The sequence below is a fragment of the Pinus tabuliformis genome, chromosome 5_2 (assembly GCF_031772625.1).
Source record: "Pinus tabuliformis cultivar Carrire ecotype Pingquan chromosome 5_2, CPIR1, whole genome shotgun sequence".
NCBI classification, from domain to species: domain Eukaryota; kingdom Viridiplantae; phylum Streptophyta; class Pinopsida; order Pinales; family Pinaceae; genus Pinus; species Pinus tabuliformis.
Genome location: NC_142306.1, coordinates 215,478,513 through 215,500,142, shown reverse-complemented (window position 1 = coordinate 215,500,142; position 21,630 = coordinate 215,478,513).

Sequence of the window (21,630 nt, the reverse complement as noted above, 5' to 3'; positions counted from 1 at the left end):
ACGACCCCGCGAAATTGATGTACCAATTTACCCAAACAGGGCCCACAATTTGGTGTTTCATCTTCTAGGGTTAAGTTTCGGGATGTGAAAGGTTTTTCATTGTTTCTCAACAATAAATAGGCCTTCGAGCCTCATTGTAACACAATTCAAAGGCATGTAGCCACCACATCTCTTCTCAGAGATAAGTTACCATCGCCCTCGCTGGTTTATTTCCATTACTGTTTGTAAGCATATTTCAGTATTTTACATTAATGAAATAAAGTATTATTTCCACTGCATATCTATGTTTATGGTTATCTCTGTAATTTGTTGCATTCCTGTTTAAATCCGGATCAATGGTATCAGAGCAGTCTGCTTTTTCTTTGTTTTTCTTTGCATGTCCGCAACGAGGTCGGGATATAAGGAGTTAGGGCTTGAACTGGTCGAACCTTTGCAAGACCAGCCTCGCAAATCCCGACGACCTCCCATGGTGGATGAGAAGAAAGACGAGGGAGCAGGAGATCCTATCAAAATCTTGCTCGAAGAAGCCCTCGAGCGATAATGGAATGCGATGATGGACAGCTTTGCCCAGATCCTTCAGCAGCTACCCAAAAGTGACGCATCGACTTCCAGCAGCTACTCTGGAAACGCCACGCCCTTTAAGGTACAAGTTAATTTTGAAATCCCCATATTCAAGGGTCAGATAGATGCATATGCCGTAGATAAATGGTTAAATCTACTAGAGGGTTATTTTTTTGTTCATGAATTTTCGAGTCGAGAAAAGATCGTTTTCTCTCTTCTCAAAGCAGCCCCCCACGTCAAGGACTAGTGGGAAACATACTGTGAGCAGAAGGATGAAAGTACAGGCTCACTGTTTTCAGCCGCACCCACTTGGAATGACTTCCGAGATGCCATCAAGGAGCAGTACTACCCTGTCAAAAGCTATGAGGACAAATACATCAAATGGACCACACTGCGGCAGGGACAAGACCAAGATGTGCCAGAGTTCACAAACAGTTTTCATACCCTTCGCACACAGTTGGGTATCAAAGATTCTAAGCTGCATCTGGTACTCAAATATCGTGGCTGCCTACACAGATACATCCAGGAAGAGATGGAGTTCCTGAACATCTCCTTGCTCGGCACGGCGTACCGATACGTTGTCAAAATCGAGCAAAAGTTAAAACAGAAGAAGCGAGACTTTGGATCTATAAATTTGAAGACCAAAGGACAAAGTCAAGGCGGAGTGACCCATGACAACCCGTCGAAGCCGCAAGAAAAGAACAACACCATGAAGCCGAAGAAGGACACAGGAAAGTGGTGTGAGTTCCACAAGAGCCCCACTCATAACACAATTGAGTGTCGGACCAAGCAATTGCTGGTGGCCGAGTTGAAGGCTTCAGAATCAGATGCATGTTCCGACCCTGAGCCAGAACCCGATAAGGGGAGTGGCAAAGGGAAGCAAATTATTGATGCGGATCCCAGCGCCACTATTGCCACTGCTAAGATCTAGAAAAATGAGCCTGAAAATCCAAAGGAAGGGGAGCGTCTTTTCCACTCACAGATGTGGGTGAAGGGTTCGCCGCTGCAATTCATTGTCGACAGTGGCAGCCAAAAGAACCTTATTTCAGCAGAGGTCGTGAAGCAGTTGGGCCTACCAACTACACCACTCCTCCAGCCATACAGTATCGGATGGCTTCATGAAAAACGAGATCTCAAATTTTGCCATCAGTGCCACCTTCCCTACAAAATCAAGCCCTTCACAGACGAGGTATTGTTTGATGTTACACCTCTGGATGTTTGTGATGTATTACTAGGCCAACCATACTTGTGGAGGCGACATGTTGTGTATGAGTCAAGGCCTCGTGCTATCATTATTTCTTTGAATAATTCATTATATAGGATAGCGGAGGTAGCCCCACCTACCGCCACATCTTTGATCATCGCTAAGAAAGGCAGCAAGCTCATCTCCCAGACCAGGAAATTCATATGTCTGGTTCACTCCCAAAGTAAGGGAAAGATTGTCATCACATCCATGACCCCCGCGAAGGGTTCCGCCATGCAGCAGTAGCAGCAAAGGGATATAGTCATGACAAGACACAGGAACAACTTCTCCTCACCCACGAGGGTACCACACAAGTTTCAGGTGGGCGACAAAGTTTGGTTACATCTGTAGAGAGAACGCCTCACCAGAACCCATCAGAAACTCAGGCGACTCTGACATGGTCCTTACACTAGTACCAAGGCTACGGGCAAAAATGCTTAGAAGCACAGCATTCCTCCATTCCTTTGCTTGCACCGAGTGTTCAATGTGGACCGTCGTCGACCATGCTTCCCACCATTTCTAGACACATCAGAGATTGCAGAACAGCTCACCAGAGACCCAACTCATCAGAAGCTTCCTCATCTCAAGGAGGAACTCAATGCAATGGGGACCATTGCTTCCTAAGGGGGGAGGAATGATCTAGGTGGATGTTGGTGGCCACCCACCTATCCCATTTGGACCCCCACAACTGTCTCTTTCAGCTTTTTCAGTTTCCTAAATTGTAGCACAATTTTCTATTTTTAGCAGTTTTTCGGGTCCTGAACTTCCGGAGCCGTTTTGAGGCCCTAAATGACATTTTTTGGGAAATTTGGGCAACATGGGTCCATAGACCGATGTTGCCTCCCAAAGTGGTAGTGCTCGGATAGATCTTTCTAACGAGCTATTGTACGCGTCAAACGAAGATCGTATGCCAAAGTTACGACCTCGGGAAATTGATGTACCAATTTACCCAAACGGGGCCCACAATTTGGCGTTTCATCTTCTAGGGTTAGGTTTCGGGATGTGAAAGGTTTTCCATTGTTTCTCAACAATAAATAGGCCTTTGAGCCTCATTATAACACAATTCAGAGGCATGTAGCCACCACATCTCTTCTCAGAGATAAGCTACCATCGCCCTCGCTGGTTTATTTCCATTACTGTTTGTAAGCATATTTCAGTATTTTACATTAATGAAATGAAGTATTATTTCCGCTGCATATCTATGTTTATGGTTATCTCTGTAATTTGTTGCGTTCTTGTTTAAATCCGGATCAACACCATGCAAATGCAACAAGCACATGGAATAGTAAGGAACACATATGAAATCGACATGAATGCATGACCAACACACCACCCATCCAATCTGAGGACTGAACCATGCTCTGATACCACTCTGTAACACCCTCCTCCCACATCTACCCAAGTAACCGTCAAACCGGGGTAAACATGTGATGAGAGGCTACTATGATGGGATTCAACTTCCTATGTGACCTTAAGGAAGTGGAATCAATAGAAACACAACATATTGACCTTTCACATCAACAAAAGGACTCCCAATAACCATCCCAATCTTTCTGGCAACCAGCCCATGGGTCCCACTGAGTTTTTAGACTAATTAACCCTACAACACTCCCATGCTATGGGCATGCCAGTGTCCAGAGGGATCTGGATGCTCCAACAACATGGCATGTCAATGTGCAGGGACTATTTTTCTCAATGTTCTACCAGCGTCCTTGGGATTTGAGCCACTTTTTTAGGCCCAGAGCCCTAATCACTGCCCATAATTAAATGACACCTTTAGAACATTAAGATAGCAAGGTAATGATGATTCAAATGCAATTACTTGAATAAGGGATTAACCAGACCCCTACTAGCCATGACAAGAATTTCATCAAACAATATGTAAACAACAGGTACCCCTATTTGAATATGTAATCTATAGGTGTAAACAACAGGTACCCCTACTTGAATATGTAATATATACGTGTAAACAATAGATTTGAACATAGGGATCTCATACTTATCTGAGAATCACTAAGAAGAATTATTCCCTTACATCATTAGCTGTAGTACCATCTATTAGGTCATAGATACATTGCTTATTCATTTTCAAATAAAAACATGAGGAGATAAATACATCATCATTGTCAGAATACATGCTCATAACCAGCAAACTAACAACAGAAATACCATGAATACATCGCCATAGAATCCACATATAAACCACTACATTTACACATGAAAATCCAAGGGAATGAATTTCTCATTGATGAATGTAGAAACCAATCGGGGATGGGACTACCATGTTCCACCCAACCATAGATTGGCTAATCCAAATCTCTCTTCAACTAACCACCCCTATGCCATATTCCAATCATGAATGTGAGACTCATAACCAACCAAAAAGACCAAACAAGCATGAATGCTATCAGAATTCTCTACCTACACCATGAGAAATTTTAGTGTCTCCTACTCTCTCAGGCTTTACTGTAATCCACAGTCTAATCCAGGGATCACTAGGCCCTACATCGAGACCCACTCTCCAGGCTTTACCATACATCCCATCCCAGGACTACTAGGCCCAACAGAGATCAATCCACCTCTTGACTTTACCGTATATCCCACCATTCACCAGCAAGGATTCCTAGGCCCACCGAGGCACACAATCTTGGCTTTACCGCAACCCACAGTCTGGCTCAAGGGTTACTGGGCCAGTGTCTTTCCTGTGATCCACAGTCTAGTTCAGGGACCACTAGGCCATGTGTTTTTCATTTCAGAGATCCACCTCACTCAATTTCGAATCCATCTGGCAATCCAGCTCAACCAAAGTATGAGAACCCATCTCATCAAGGTTATCTAGAAATGGCAAGGCTAGGCTGAAAACTACTATCAAACCTGGAAAAACCCATGCCAAGAAAAGAAAGGACCGCATGCAATACAATGCATGCCAAATCTAGCAAGGAAAACTGCATGCAAATTAATACCTACAAATAATCATGTTGTAGTTGCTTGATCCTGATCTTCCTTGCTTTATCCTTCCTTCCTCTTGCATTCTTTGCCTTTCTTGATCTAATGCCAAAGTGCTCCAAGAAAACTCTAAGTGTCCAAAAGTGAGAGAATAATGAGATAGCTCCAAAACTGAACTGACAAAAGTCTGAGCAAAAGCTTATCAACTGATCCTCAGAAGCCTTTTTATGAATGTGGCCTCTACTTTCTTCATTTTCCTCCTCACATGAAACCTACGACTTTTCACCTTCCTTTTCTCCTAGTTTCCATTATTTTCATAAATAAATGTGCCAAAAATGCCACTTTGCCTTTCCAAAGCCTTAGCCATTATCTTTGTCAATGTCCTTAGCCATAATAAACAAAATGAACACCCACACTAGGATGTCTGGCCCACCATTCAGCTTGGAATACTTGTCCCATAAATCGTGGTCTTATATATTTTTACATGAATTTTTAACCATGGTTGTTACATTAATCTACTATTGCCATTATTTCTAGGAATCATGATGATGAGTTTAGAAGAAGGAAATTATATGTGAATGGCAGATGCCTACCTTGATGGGTGTCTTTGTAACAAATGCCTACATATGATATTCATGTCTTGCTGACATATGCCTTCCTTGGTGGAAAATGGCATTTCTATCATGTTTATATATGCCCCCCTTGGTGATAGATGATATTCCTTGTTATCACCAAAAAATTGATCATCTAGCCTAATTTACTAGATAGATCGAAGTACACCATGTAAAGCCAATTTTACCATAGTAAAATTGCTTTCACTGTGAGAAATTACTTAAGAAACCACATTTGTTAAGTAATTTATAGTTAAACCCATGAACAATAATTAAATAGGTCACTATTTATTTGATTTTCTTCTAGGAATAATTAATTAAACCATTGTTTTATTATTATTCCTTGTCAAATTTGACCCAACCATGAAAAATAAACAGATAAATCATTATTTATCTTATCTTTCTCTAAGAATAATTAATTAAACACTAATTAATTATTTTTCTTTGTTAAATTTAACTAAATCCCCTAGGAATAATTAAATCAATCCTTATTTGTTTATTCTTCCTTAACTAATTCCTTGAGATGATAAATAAATCATTTATTTATTTATTATTTCGAAATAAAAGTTTAAATATTTTTTCCCTCCTAACCAAATATAATAAAATATTCCAAGAATGGAATCAATAATATTTTATTGTTGTTCATTATTCGAGGATAACTCAATATTTTGTTATAAATAGAAAGGTTTTCCATTCATTATTCGCTTTTGATTATTTTCATTGTTGCACTCACTATTGTAACTCTAATTATTTTCATTGTCACACACCATATTTTTGTTGGGTTTATGCATTATAGAGGAGAGAGACTCTATAGAAGCTAAAGACGTTTGAGGATAGCCAAGAACCCATCCCATAGTGGGGGACTAGTAACATTTATCTATTCTCTTCACTGGTGTTATTATAAAATATTCTTTACATATCTGGTTTCCATTGGATGATTGGAGATATTACTCTTTCTTTTGTTGTTTAACTATGATTGTGGCATAGTTCCAGACTATGGCAGGTTTTGTTTCTATCAGTTGTTGCAGATCTACAATATTTAGCAACCATTTATATTATTGAGATTGTTTGTCATCCACAACCTTAAGTGGGTTTTTTCGTACATTATTGAGAAGAAAAAACTACAACAAAATTGACGACTCCGCTAGGTTTTTATACTTCAGATATAGAAACTTGGGTGACCTTTGGTTTTCATCTTAGGGTTTCTTCTTTTTTCAATTCTCTTAATGTTTCCTAGTTTTTTAACCCTAGGTCTGATCGTTTTCGCAGGTCACATGAACCAACTGGGACAAAGGCAACACTTTTTTCTTAAATTTACAGACCAGGATCCTCGGAACATAAATCATAGTTTCAGCCCAAAAAGTGTGATCCGGGCTTCAGAACGCGCCTTTCAGCCCAAAAAGTGTGATTTCAGTAGAAAACAGGTCAATCCCTGCGATTTCTGGGTTTTAGGATTTTTCTCATATCCATTACTAGGTTTTTCTGAGAGTTGTCTGCTAGGTGTCTGACCTCTGTCTCATCCCGTTTAGGCCTTGATCCACTATGTTTTACTCATCGAAGTCAAATTTAGCCTCCCCTAGGGCTTCTAGTACACTTCCACCTTTCTACGAGGAGTTTAGCTGAGTGAGAAGTCTGAGTTTCTGCAGTGCTTTCAACCACATTTCCCAAATCTCTAATATTTTGCTTCAGATCTATTAAGATAGTTTGTTACCATCCATAGCTTCACATTTAAACTTGTTTGATCATTCCCTTAGGGTCCCATCAGTTTCCCTAAGTGTTTCACCCATATCCCTATCTTTTTGCAGCGATCTTCCTCTTTGGTTTTTTGTTGTTGCTGCACCAATTTCCAGCAGCTTAGTGTCACGATCCCAGTCACACCAACATTCAGATATCTTGATTGTTTCAGTGTATTTCCCATCAGTTTAGCCACCAAGTAGTACAATGTTTGCAAACCCAATTTGGTTTGGGTTTAGTTAATTATTTTGTTTTTCATTTTCTGTTATTTATTTTAGTTTATTTGCAGCAAACTTTTTTCTTTTTTACAAACACGATCTGGGCTTAATCAATTAATACATTGCACACACAAGCACACCTTAAGTGAAGGGGGCTTTGTTTACACCGCCAAGCCAAGACTTAACATAATAAATTTATCTCACCACATCAGAGACAAAAGATATATTTTTGATCTCCCTTCAACATTTTCGTGTTGTGTGTGTCCTTCCATCATTTCTCCACCAAGGCATGTGTTGCGTAGACTATTAGGCCTTCACCCCCAGTTTCCTCTTGGGTGTATTACTCCTCCCTGTCGAATTCGATTTCATAGCCCTCCGAGTCCCCATACTGACTCTTCTCCTGGTCGTTCTGATTCTAAATCTCCTTCACCGCATATCGTCACCATGTCTAGACTCACAGCTGGTGCAGGAACCCAACCTTGTGGTGGCTCTGGTTCTACACCAGTGGACACATCATGTGGAACAGTCTGAGGAACCATTTCGGCATCCCCCAGCTCCACTTTATGGCTGGGTTAAGTCTACCGGATCTTAACCAGTTGATAAATGACCCCATACACCATGATGCTAGTTGGCCCTCTATGCTGACTAAGCTGCCCTCAGACATCCCAAAGTTTGAGGGTATTGATGGGGCACCAGTTCCTCCAACATTTATGCCCTTACTGCCAGCAACATGTCTACAGGGCCCCAACCCATCTACCAAACTATTTCTCCTTCTTATGCACAGCCTGGCGCTCCAACCCCTCAAGAATTAGAGTCGCATCACCCATGCATCCTCATCCCCAACAGCCACCACCCCCTCAAGTCCATGTGTTTGCACAGCAAAGTGATACCAATCCCCAAAATTCAAAGAAAAAGAATAAGGGGAAGGGTAACTAGGGTAACCAAGGTAACCAACCTAGTGAACCCTAGGGGAACTAACATAACACCAACAACCAGCAACAGGGCGGCCAGCCCAAGCAAAACAAGGTTATTCGTATGAAAAAGCCTTACGCATGTTGTGAAGTACAAGGCCACTACACGCATGAGTGTCCCCTCTTACCCGATATGCACTAGATTTGGGAAGCTCAAACAGCTTCTAGAGGTCAACAACCGCCTCAGAATCCTGCACCATCTTACTAGTCGTGCTCACAACTCCTTTCCCTCAACAAGTATTTGTTGTTGCTCAACCTTAGCCAGGTCAAACAGCCCACCTTCCAACCTTTTGGTCCTGGTGACTATCAGATTCTTATGATGAACTCTGATGAGGTTAACCCCTCCAATATCAACCTACAAACTTAGTCGCACCAATATGACAATCCCTCCACTTCGTCTGCTACCGAGTCCAAAACCAAAGTATCTATTGAACCTCTTACAACACCAAATGGTCCTTTATAGATCCCTCAACCTAAATTTGAGGCCATTCCCAAGATCCCAAAGGAACCATTACATTGTAATGCAGCTTCTAACAGAGCTGCCCATACATACAATATAGTAGACAACTCAGCACAATCACCTACCACCATATTGACAATGGAAGTCCTACAGTCGTGCCCTTCCCAAACAAAATCTCTACTAACTGCCTTGGGTGTAGTGGATCCTTCCGACGATCATTTGATTGTCTTCTCGATTGATACATTAGAGCACCCCCCGTTACCTTGATCAGTTGATTTCCAGATACTAGTTAGAATCTGTAATGCCATCATCTCCAGATGCATTATTGATGAAGGCGCATCCACCTGTGTGATGTCCACTATTGTTTGGAAACAGCTAAAGTCACCTGAGTTGTCCCCCTCCACCATCACTTTGCGTGCTTGGGATGGACACTCCTCCCAGCCCCTCGGCATGTACCGCAACTGTCCAGTGACTCTTGTGGGTAAGATTGTCCATGTCGATATCAAATTCATCGATGCCCCTTTGGATTACAATATTCTCTTAGGTCATAGTTACACATATTCCATGTCAGTTTTCGCATCTGTAGTGTTCCGCAAGATGTGCTTCCCCCATGAAGGGAAGATCGTTACCATTGATCAGTTGACTTACTACGAGTCGACATCTGTGACCTCACCTGAGTCCGCCATCTCGTCGATTTCCAACAACCATTCTTCAACTCCTTGCACCAGTGTCCCACCCAGAGTCTATAAAGATTCCTCATTGTTAGGTGCCTTCCCTGGTCCTCCCCCTCCCTTTTATGAACCTACTTCCATGAGTGTTTTCATGTTACAAGTGTCACGGGTTGCCCTTAAATAGTCCAGTACACCTGATCAACAACCATCTCCTTAGCATCGTGTTGTTGCTCTTTCAGCTAAAACCTCTAGACCCACTCCATTTGTAGGTGCCTCTCCTATGTTTCCTCTAGGAACTGTTCCTCCGGGTCTTAGCCATCCAGGAGCTATTCCATCAGGACACTATCCTGCCGGCCAGATACCTTTCTCATTCCCCCCTTCGAGAGTTTTTTTGTACTTGCCATGGCTTCGCTAGTCCTTCCTAACATGACTCTCGGGATCCCAGTATGGTACATTGATCCCCCTATCACGCTTTGACCTCGGTTCAACTGGTCCCCATGACCCCTGTCACTGCTTCAGTTCCATTGCAACATCAACAAGAACCAACTCCTATTGCGAAAGAATCAGGCCAGGGAGGTAAAGAAAAAAGGAAAGATTCTAAGGACAAGGCTCCCCAACCTCCTCCAGCCCCTAAGGCCCAAAAGCCAACACCCCCGTGTGCTTTGTGTGAAGTTATTGGACACGCCACCAACAATTGTCCTAAACTTCCTCAACTTAAATTGTTGGTTCATGAAGCCTTCCCCGAGTCGAATATTCTGGAAGTCCATGTTAACTTACCGATCCCACCTATGAAACTCAAAATGCTTCGCACAAACCACCCTTGTGCCTTATGTGATCTTCATGGTCACTATTCCCATTGTTTCCCTCGTCTCGATGAATTTCGCGATTGCCTTGTGGCGATTCGTAAATATGAGGTCACTCGTAGTGGAGCCTCTAGTCCTCTACCTATGGATTCTGGTACCACCAGTCAACCAGAACAAAGAAACTCTGGCCCTACTATTGTGATCCCTCCCCCCGATGTCGAGATGACGGACACCACAGACCCCATGCTTTACATGTCTTCATCCTTGAGTTCCTCATTGGAAAACCTTCCTGAGGTTGTTGCACACATTTCTATCAACCCTCCTTCGACAGAATCCCAAGTCTCAACATCAGTCGACCCTCCATCTATCAGTCTATCATCTATCATTCAAGATGATGCGTATGTGAACCTTCTCTCTCAGGTTGATGCACCAGGTAATGTCGTCGCATCATGTAGTCAATCCTCCTCATGTCTGCCCATCTCTTAGCCTGATGAGGACACAATGGAAGCTATGTCTACCCCTGATTACCCCTACCCTTAAGTAAGGGGGCATTTCTTTAGAGTATTCTGAGGACCATTTCCTTCCTAATTCTCTCAATGCACTCTACCTCAAGAAATTTCACTCATAACACATCCCTTTTATTTGTGTGTCTCTATTTATTCCATGAAGTTAGGTAGATTGCATCATCTCATCCATTGCCTTTTGCACCTTTCAGATGGATCCATCATCCACACCATATATCGGTCACTCCGATGGTGCAAGTCACTTTTCCTGGAATCTAGCCTCGGCCATTTTTACCCCCTTGCATACATTAGTCCTTTCAAATGGCATGTGCATTGGATCTTCCACCAATAATCAGGCCAAATATGATGCAGGGATAGGTTTGTTAATCGAAGCCCTTGCTCATCGCATCCTTCATCTTCATGTTCGTTTATATTCCTTGCTACTTGTCATGCAATTGAATGGTGTATATCATGTGCATAACCAAGTCTTATTTAGAAAATATCTACAAGTTAAGTTATTGGTACATGAATTTGAAACCATTACATTCAATCATGTGCCTAGAGCCCAAAATCAGTATTGTAGATACCATCGCAAACAACATTCTAGATTGGCATTTATCACATGTATACCACAAAAGATAACCATAAACAAAACAAATGGCGAACCATCATCGTCATATAAAATGCATAATCATATTGTGTATCATATAAGTGCTTGGATCCCTTAACTCTAAATACATCCAATATTCTCATAGCATACTGGGGTGCACATAGGCCCCTACATCTCCTTTGGAGGACATTGTGCGAAGTTGGGTCGAGATGCTTGAATCCCTTTTTCGAGAACTTGGAACACAATGGAACTCCACAAAGTCCTATTATGGGGCATCATTCCCATCTTTTCATACCAGATCAGTAGCCCATGCTTGGGGGCATGATGGTTTTCACCCAGTCATTTTCTCAGTTAAGTCTTGGCTTAGATCCCACTGGATCTAGGTATGGTCGATTGTCATCCCATTCCTTGGATAGTTTGTCCTACCGGCCTCTCCGGTGAGCCGTATGCACATCGCATATCGTAGACATTTGATACCATATTTTCAAATATTCTACTTATTTACCACCTAGTCCCCATGTTTGACTTAGTGAGCGAGGATTATTCTAGACCTCCTCTAGTAGTCTCGTTTTCCTCTTCCCTTAATTCTTCACTAGGAACCATCGTTCCAAGAAGCATTGAGGCCATATTTAGACAAGTAAGGCCACTTGCCTGAAAGTTTCATATCCTCATTCCCATGGTCGGTTTGTCCGCTACGATCTCCATAACATTTAGGGCCTTCTCCTCCTCTCAAATTGGAGGGAAAACACACTTTTATAAGAAAACTCATAGTTTTTCTATTGCACTTTGCGACCAGATCGTAGCTCCATTTGACGAACCATCAACATCGTTGGAAAGCTCTCAGCGAGATCTATATGGGTCTTCCTTATTTTTTGATGATTTGAAACTTCACCAGGAAGCCATTTTTCCATGAAAGGTCACTTTGTCGCCTCTCAAAATCGAATTTTGTTATAAAGCGACACTTGTACTTTGAGGTCCACCTCTTCTTCATACTTGTCATACCATATGTCGACTTTCTTCATGAGTAACCCTCATTTACTCATGTTTTGATGGTCCCCACCAGGCCTAGTCTGTGTGGCAATGTCATTGAGTCACCCTTATTCAGAGCATCCGCAATTAGTCACCCTTGCATTCTTGGAGTCTATTTCATGTCCCAACATATCATGTCATAGTATTCCATCCATATTTGCATATCGCTCATCCTGTGTTGCCCATTTTGGCCTCCAGTCATACTGTCCCCATCCCCTCTGGAATTAAGTCAGTTGTTGCCAAGTCAACCATGCACTTTATGCTCTAACAAGGGCAGTTGTTTGTTTATCCTTCAGTCCCACTTTTTCCCCATTATCCCTGGTGTCAGTCCATCAGTCAAATTACTATTTTCCCTCGTGATTTAGTTGAGGATCCTCATTGCCTCACCTATCGTGGGCCCTACTCTGTCGACATCAGCTCATTTATTCCATAAGAACTACATAGAGGGCAATGTATCTCGGTTCCAGCTTCCATTCTTTTTTAGCACCTTGGATCAAGAAGAAGGTATCATTATTGCCCTTTGATTTGGTCATTTCATGTTTGTGATCCATACACTTGATGGCCCAGTGATGCAACAGATTGTACTAGTGATTCCTAGGTGTGTGTGAGATGTTTCAGACCTCATGAGGGGGTGGCCCTTCAGGTAGCCCCCCACATGCCTGGATGCATACCTATTATGCTACAAACTCAGATGTAGTTCCATAGAGTTGATGGGTTCGGTTCCTACCATCGCAGTGTCCATAGCATGCATGTCTCCTTCAGATGATTTGTTCAATTTTCAGAGCCCTTCCCTGTTCAGTAGAGCTTCTCTAGTTGTTCTATCCTCCCTCCCACCCATTTCTTGAGGGAAGGGGCTTTGTATCTCATGTTCACATATATTATTGTATTCAGTCATGGCTCATGTTTTTACCAAGTGCATTATGTATATGAGACACATTGTATTATTTTCTGGCTCTGTTATGCCAGCATGTCATGTACCATTCAGCATGTACTTCATTGCTCAGTTTTATATTTCTAGGCGAACCATTATTTTTGTACTAAGTTATCTCGGTGGGTATGGGTATGCCTCCCCCGCCTCATTGAGGTCTAGTACCACAACATAAAAGGAGACTTGCATTAGTCTCACCCCCTCTGTCCCTATCCTCTTTCAATTCAGCTTTATTGGTCTCTCTCTCTCTCTCTCTCTCTGACTCCCCTGTGTTGTCTAAGTGATTGTGCCTTTACAACATACTTCAGTCATATGTTTTGCTCCTAACACTCGTACGTTGGGGGACGATTTGTTATCACCAAAAAATTGATCATCTAGCCTTATTTACTAGATGGATCGAAGTACACCATGTAAAGCCAATTTTACCATAGTAAAATTGCTTTCACTGTGAAAAATTACCTAATAAACCACCTTTGTTAAGTAATTTGTAGTTAAACCCATGAAGAATAATTAAATAAATCACTATTTATTTGATTTTCTTCTAGGAATAATTAATTAAACCATTATTTTATTATTATTCCTTGTCGAATTTGACCCAATCATGAAAAATAAACACACAAATCATTATTTTTCTTATTTTTCTCTAAGAATAATTAATTAAACACTAATTAATTATTATTCTTTGTTAAATTTAACTAAATCCCTTAGGAATAATTAAATAAATTCTTATTTGTTCATTATTCCTTAAGTAATTCCTTGAGATGATAAATAAATCATTTATTTATTTATTATTTCTATATAAAAGTTTAAATACTTTTTCCCTCCTAACCAAATATTATAAAATATTCCAAGTGATAGATGCATGTCTTGGTGGAAGATGACATTCCTATCTTGGTGATAGATGCTTGCTTTGGTGGCAAGTGCCTGTAAAAGATATTCCTATCTTCGTGAGAATGTCTACCTTGGTGGAAGATAAAATTATTGTCTTGGTGCCAAATGTCTTCCTTGGTTGTAGATGATGTGCCTTAGTGCCAGATAATATCTCTATCTTAGTGATAAATTCTTGCCTTGGTGGTAGATTGATCAGGTGATCAAATTTGTGCTTGAAAATGAAAGTGCCCAAAACTTTTTGAACCCGATGCCAAATCGAAGTTCTCGTTGTTCTGAATCCAATGACGTTTGTTTCACCTCAATCCGACACTGGATGCTCAAGTTATCGTCTGCTGACTGTTTCCCAAATAGGTAAAAAAATTACAGGTGACAGGCTGACTATGCATTTTTTGGCCAATGGCATGCTGCCACTTGGCCACTCCAGATTGGTCCAAAAATAATAGATTATTATTGGTTCAATTTTTTCTGATTATTTTAATGGGTTGACTGTGTTTTTATGGCTCCAATGGGTGGAAGCCATGTGGGCCAATGAATGGTTGCCACGTGGCCTCTAGGTGGCATTATAAAATTTTGGTTGAAGGGCCGAAGGACTGCACCGGGGTTCTAACACACAACCTTTGCCTAAGCATCAATACTCTTCACCACTGCACTACATCATGTGACTTAACTATATTAAGTCTCGACCTTTATTTAAGTTTATGCACATTTTTGTTTGGATTTAGGGTCGAGGCTAAGCCCCAGCCCTGGTCCCTATGCCCAAGAAGCAAGGGGTGAGACCAATGGCTGGGGCTTAGCCCCAACCCTAAGTCACTGGCCCATCTACATATAATCGTAGGAAGGAGGCTAATGGAGGGGTGTTGTTGGGAAAAGTATCTATTCAGAACGCCCCTATCCCACTCTAAGGTGTGATAGTGCCTTAGCAACAAACAAGGAAAACTACTTGAGTATTCTTCTTTATGAGATGTAAATGAGGAGAAAGGATGTAACTAACCTATGTCTTTCGCTAGTTTGTTGATCCAATCGCTCCTCTCTTCAATAGCTCCCAGCTCCCTGCTTCCTTACCGGCCCAGCTTCACCGAATTCCTGCAAGATCACAAGAGAGAGAAACTACACGAAGATATATATATACATCCATAAAAAGCTCAGGATCAGATTAAGCTAAACATGAAAATATAACAAAACATCATTGATACACAGCATGTAGGAGAAACTCAAATAATTTAATTGATATGATAAGAAAGTCCAAGAGGAGATACAACCAAGTGAGTCCTGATCCAGCATCTACCTCCCAGCAAAGGAATCCCTTTCTCTCCTTCAACAAAGCATAAATCACCCAATGTACTAATCTCAATCTCAAACCAACAGCAATTCTCTGCAAAGTACAAAATTCCAGCCCCTGGGTCTCTGGGATGAGGGATCCATATATAGATGTAAGCAGAGAGGATGAGTCAGCTTATGTTTTGACTTGTGGCTTCTCTCTGTCAGTTCTTGCTTCCACTTGGAGACTGAGAGCCTCTTACTCATCACTTGGTCGAATTCAGTGAGGCAAGTGTCATTGGAGAAGATTCTGGAAGCTTCCATGGTCTTTCCACCTCGTTGAATGACTCTGCCACTTGTCATTTCCCGCTCAACGCACCTGGGTAGTGCATTCAAGTGCGTTGCAATGCACCTAGCCAGTGTATTTGGGTGATTTGCAACGCAGGCAACTAGTGGAGCTTTTGAATTGATCCTGATTTGACTAGTTCTGAGTGGTTTTTGGTGGAGAACTTCTGGGAGAAGCTGTCATTGATTGACCTTGTTCCTTTAGGAGCTGTAACAACATCTTTAGGGACTTAGGATCCCTTCAATTATGGACATTTCATGCTTATAGCTGTAAGGCACAAAAATGTCTACAACAGTTGCCCCCTAAAGTATGAGGTCGTTTATCGGGTGAAATGCTTTATTAGGAGGATCCGAAGTTCTTTCAATGCTGGGAGGAGACCTGTAATAAGATACAATACAATACATTATTTTTCATACTGTTTTCATGATCTAGCTGAGGCGGGCATTCCCATGCTCGGCTTTATAAATTCATTTTTATGTACATAGGACAGACAATCGTCTGATGGTAGACTGATGATTCTGATGAAATCATCATCCTTTTGGTAGGATGATTATCTGTTCTGCAATGCTGTACATGTCAATGTCTTTATTTTTCCTGAATATATATCACAACCCGAATGGATGAAACTAGATCCAGGGTCTTCAATCTCATCCGATCTTCACTCTAAGTACAAGTCGATCCATGTGAGAAATGTTTTGAAGTCGAACATGGAAAGACATCGCTTGATTACCAGTCAATGATGTAAATTGTTAACAAGTGCGAGAGGAATCACCGATAATGATAATGACCCTCAAGGTACTGCAGTACAATTCACGTGGTGTGAATAAGGGATTTGGCGTCGAACACCACGCAAAATCTTTCGGTCGAAGGTCATTGATGTATACCTGTCGCCGGAAGTGAGAAACTTGCCATTGAGGCATGCAAGCTTCAAAGTACTGAAGGGGGTGTTCCTAGATCAACTTCTTGGATAATGAGCTGATGTCGACAAGAAGCGATCCGTCAAAGGAGGGCCTTAATGTATCCCACATCAGTGACACGGAACGGAGCAAATGATTTTGATGGAGGTGAAAACGATCTAATGATATATGGTTCAGGGTGGCGGTCATGAAAGAATGAAGTATAATGTATGGTAGTGGATGGGACACGGTTGACTTCTCTGGATGACTTCTCTTGAACATATCGGTGACACTTATATGATGGATTGGTAGCATTTACCCCAAAGGTGGATGGTATGGCGAGACCATGGTGATGTGACCGGTGAATGAAACAACCCAACCCGACTCAGGCACGGAGTGGAAGTGTCATGTCCAAGAGCGACTTGCTACCAATAAAGGTTCTTTGAGTTTCTTCCCAATTTTTCCCCAGTCATTGCTGACCAGTACCTCTTTATTTTTGTCAAGCTTGAGGAGGATAACATATGCTTGTTCTATAATTTTCCCTTCGGGAAAACCCATCGCTATGTTTTAACGAGCCTAGCGATAGTGAAACTCATTCTCGTCTAAAGACAAGTTTGTCGCTATTAATCTTTTTAACGAGTCTAACGACAAAGATAACTCGGTCCTTTTAATTTTTAGAGAGTCTGAAAAGGTACGTAAAGTTAACTCCGGAATTCCTTTTTCGTAATCTAATCCCTTAAGTCCGAAAAAGTATAAAACAATACAGAAGGGATGAATTTTCGATAGTTTTAACGAGCCGAACAAAACAAGCGCTCGAACTTTTTGTGCAATAATCCCTCAGGTCCAAAAAGATTAAAATCTAGAGGAGGGATAGCTCTTCCGGTCGCTTTTACGAGCTGGAAGGCCAAAACTCGGCAATCTTTTCATATTTTATGAGTCAGATGAAAAGAGCTTAAAGAAGACTCGTCTTTTGAGGAACGAGTGATAAAATGGGTAGCAGCTGATTCCAGGTAAGGGTTGGAATTTTCCAAGCACGGCAGAGTCACAAGGATGGCTAGTGAAATCACTCTTCGCAGCTGTTCCTCAAAATGGGTAAACAATCAAATGGAGGCGAATGATCGGCCAATGGAAAAGTGGAGGTGACGGTGCAAACACGACCAAGGCTTTAATGGCTGATAATGTTACATTCATGGTGGTTATTTACCGGAGGATAGTTCATTTTTTAACGAGCTTAAATGCGGATTGAAACACTTGCTCGGTCTTATGTTTATTTTTTAATGAGCATGAACTATGTGCTAAAACTGCTCGATGCGGGTTTTATTTTTTAACGAGCTTGAACCCTGCAGTAACACTGCTCGTGATAAGTTTGTATGCCCCCAGCATAATAACGCAAATCGAGGTGCATGCCCCCCAAGATTCATTGCATTCAACTCGGTGGTTGGAATGAAGGTTTACCTTTGAGACTTGGAAAGGGGATTTGTTTCATTTTTTAATGAGGTTGACACAGTAAAAGAACTATCCTCATGACTCCTTGTTTCATTTTTTAACGAGGTCGACACGAGATAAGAACCATCCTCGAAGTCCAAATCCATTAGATATAGAAGGTTTCATATTCCACTGTGGCCACTTCCGCCAGATTACTCGGAGGCTGTAGGGCAAAAGTACCCATTAAGGCAGGGTCTTTTAGGAGACCTGCTCCAGTATTTTGGAGCGAATGATTGCTTCCATGGATCATTGGAATGCTTCTAGTAACTTGAGAACCATTGGGGAGGAAGTTTTGTTGATCGACGATTGTAATCCCTCCTTGAAAAGGAAATGCAACCTTTCTGAAATAGGTCGACACAACAACTGCCATGGCATATATCCATGGTCTTCCTAGTAGGATGTTGTAATCAAGATTCCCATCTATGACTTCAACATCTATTTCTATTGTTTTTCCCCCTAGTTCAACCTTCAAGTTATTTAGGATACCATATGGGGTATATGTCCTTCTGTCGAATGCTTTTAATGTCGTCAAAGATCGCGACAAGGTTGGAGATCCTAAAGTTTTCCAGCAACTCATCGACATAATACATGTAGATGCCCCCTCATCAATAATTGTTCGATGAACAGTTTTGTTGAGGGCTTTCACTTGAATAAGGAAAGCTAGTTGGGCTGGTAACTGAGGATCGTATCCTTTGTGGTCAAAGGATACAAGATTGGAATCCTTAGGATCAACCCCACCAATGGCTGATAACAAAGCCTGCCTTTGGGATGGGCAATTTTGTAGTACTTCAAGAGTCGACATAGCGGATGGCGATTGGGCCAAATCTTCCACTATGTTATAATGCTGCGCCGCTCTAGCGCGAGGATTAAATGTCGACTTGTGTACTACTCCCTTTGGTGGTTTTATTGTTAATTCAGGAATGATGGGTGGTACAACTTCTGTCGAAGTTGTTGTCGAACTACTTGGTTGATCTTTATCCTTGTCGTTCGACAGCTGCAGATTCCCGTAATCTTTGTTCCTCGTCGAAATCAAAGCATCATTTTGCTGTTTCGAAATCGACAGCATTAGCACTTGCGACGGGGAAGCATTTCCACTATCAACCAGATTTGTTCATGGATTTGGAAACGGATCAGTTAACACAGCTAAGGTTTTTGAACTCTTAAAGAATCTTTGAAGCTCAACTTTGTACGGACATTGTGAGGTCCAATGATCCTCATCACATATCTGGCACCCTGAGGGGGGTTTCCTATTTCCAGGAGGGTTTGAAGAAGTTTTTTCAGGAGATGACTCACCCTGTTTCTTCTTCTTCCCTTTGCCTTGTTTCTTCTTGCTTCCTGGTTGTTTGGTTTCTTTGCCCTTATCTGTCGATACGGCATTTACTTCCGAAGCAAGAATTTCGTCTTTTGCATTTTGATCTGAAATCTTACGGGCTTTCTTGGACGTAGCCTTTTTTGATTTCGCGTTTGTCGTGCCAATCACACCATCGTCGGCGTGAGAGTCATTGTTTGATTTAGGAGGAGGAGGAATTGAGAATTTCGGTCTAGGGGCGTCAGGTATTTTGTCGTAGAGCGTGCCAGACTGAGTATAGACCAAGTCTAGATATTGCGCACGAGCGATGACTTGCTCTTCCGTTACGACTCCCCCCTTTGCCACATCTTCCATGATGGCAGGAAGTAATGACTTGATAAACCATTCAGCTAATAGCTGATCGGGAACATATGTTTTTACCATCCTACGACGACATCGCCACTCATGTATATGATCAGATATGTGAGTGGTCGTCGCCTGTTTGAAGTTGGTTAGGATTTCCGTTCCCATTTCATACCTTATCGGTAATTGAAAATGGGTTAAAAAAGTCGTGGCTAAGGTACTGAAATTGTCGAACGAAGCTCTAGGCAATTCAATATACCATTTTGCCGCTGGACCCGTTAACGTCCTCTGAAAAAGGCGAAGCCTTATCGAATCATCGTTTAGGGTGTTTGATGAACACCATAGATGAAATGTCATCACGTGATTCGATGGATCTTCACCTGGATTTCCATTAAATTTAGGAATATCTGATGGAAGTTTATGAGGGATCGCTGGCCACCAAGGGGCATAAGCAATTGGATCGTTTGTTAACCGGTGTAAATCAGGTAACTCTAAAGTTTCCACGAATGGTAACTGTTGATTCAGGTTAGGTGAAGCATACCCAGGATACGATGGAATTGCCTGAGCGGTTGGCCTTTGCATACCAGCATAATGTAGTTGATGCTGGTACGACTGATAGGGTTGGTGGACATGACCATTGTAAAGTGGTTGATTTTGACCATTTTGAATGTACAGCTGTCCACTGTTTGCAAAGATCTGCTGCTCAGAACCTTGGTATACTTGTTGGAATTGTGGTTGCTGGTATTGCACCGGCCACGATTGTGAAGCCATGTTCTGTTGCGCTATACTAACCGTTGGACCAAGGTGTGGGGTAATTGTACCCATTTGGACCTGTGTCACCCCACCAGTCGGCGATTGTGGTTGAGTCACAGGGTCAAGGGGCTGTTGCATTACAACCTGAGGAATCTGAGGTTGACATACAACAGGCAGCATTTGAACTTGTGACACTATCACAATAGCTGGTGTAGTCGGGATGTTCGACATAGGTACACATTGTTGCATAGAATAGACAACTCTTGGTTGTTGGGGTAGTATAGGTACCCAACCACTTGATGTAACTCCAGTATAACTGAATATCGTTGTGAACTCCCGTATGGATATCCTCCCGGAGGGGGTAATGAAAGGGCATACTGCCCCCCATACGGTGGTAATCCGGAACTCAAGGGGATTGTCTGCCCTTGGGGACTGGATTGCCCAAATTGACCTCCAAATGGATCAATTTGTCGAGTCTCAACATAAGAGTTGTCGGATATTATTCCGGACGAACAAATAGGAACGGACCATACTGTCGAAATAGCCCCTGGATGGACTCCTTCTAGCGGTTGTGAGCTAGCCGGGACAGATGGTACGTCGGCAAACATTGTCGGAGTGACGGCAGGGAGTTCTGCTGTCGCTGTGTCAGTCGGCACAGTCCTAGATGTTGACGGTTGTTCAGACATTTTGAGTCTATCCAAAATATTACCTAGCGATTCTACTGGAACTTCCGCTGGTGGTGGACCAACTTCTGATGCCGAAGGAAATAGAGTGACCCCGACTCCAAAATGTGTTGGAGTACTTGCTTGCGAATCTTCTACAATTTCCTCTATCGCAATCAAACCAGGTGGAAGGGGAAGACCGTCAGGTCCGTAAAATATTTCTGGTGCCGAAGAAGGGGTTGAATCGACAGCGACAGATGTTTGAGGAGCAAGACTCTCCGAACCGGTTGCAGATGGAACTGGTTCAATAACACAAGTGTTTGCTCTCAGACTAGGATCAGTATCACTGTCCCTTTGAGGCTGTTGAACTTCTTCTGTAGAGGCAGGGTTTCCAGAAATGT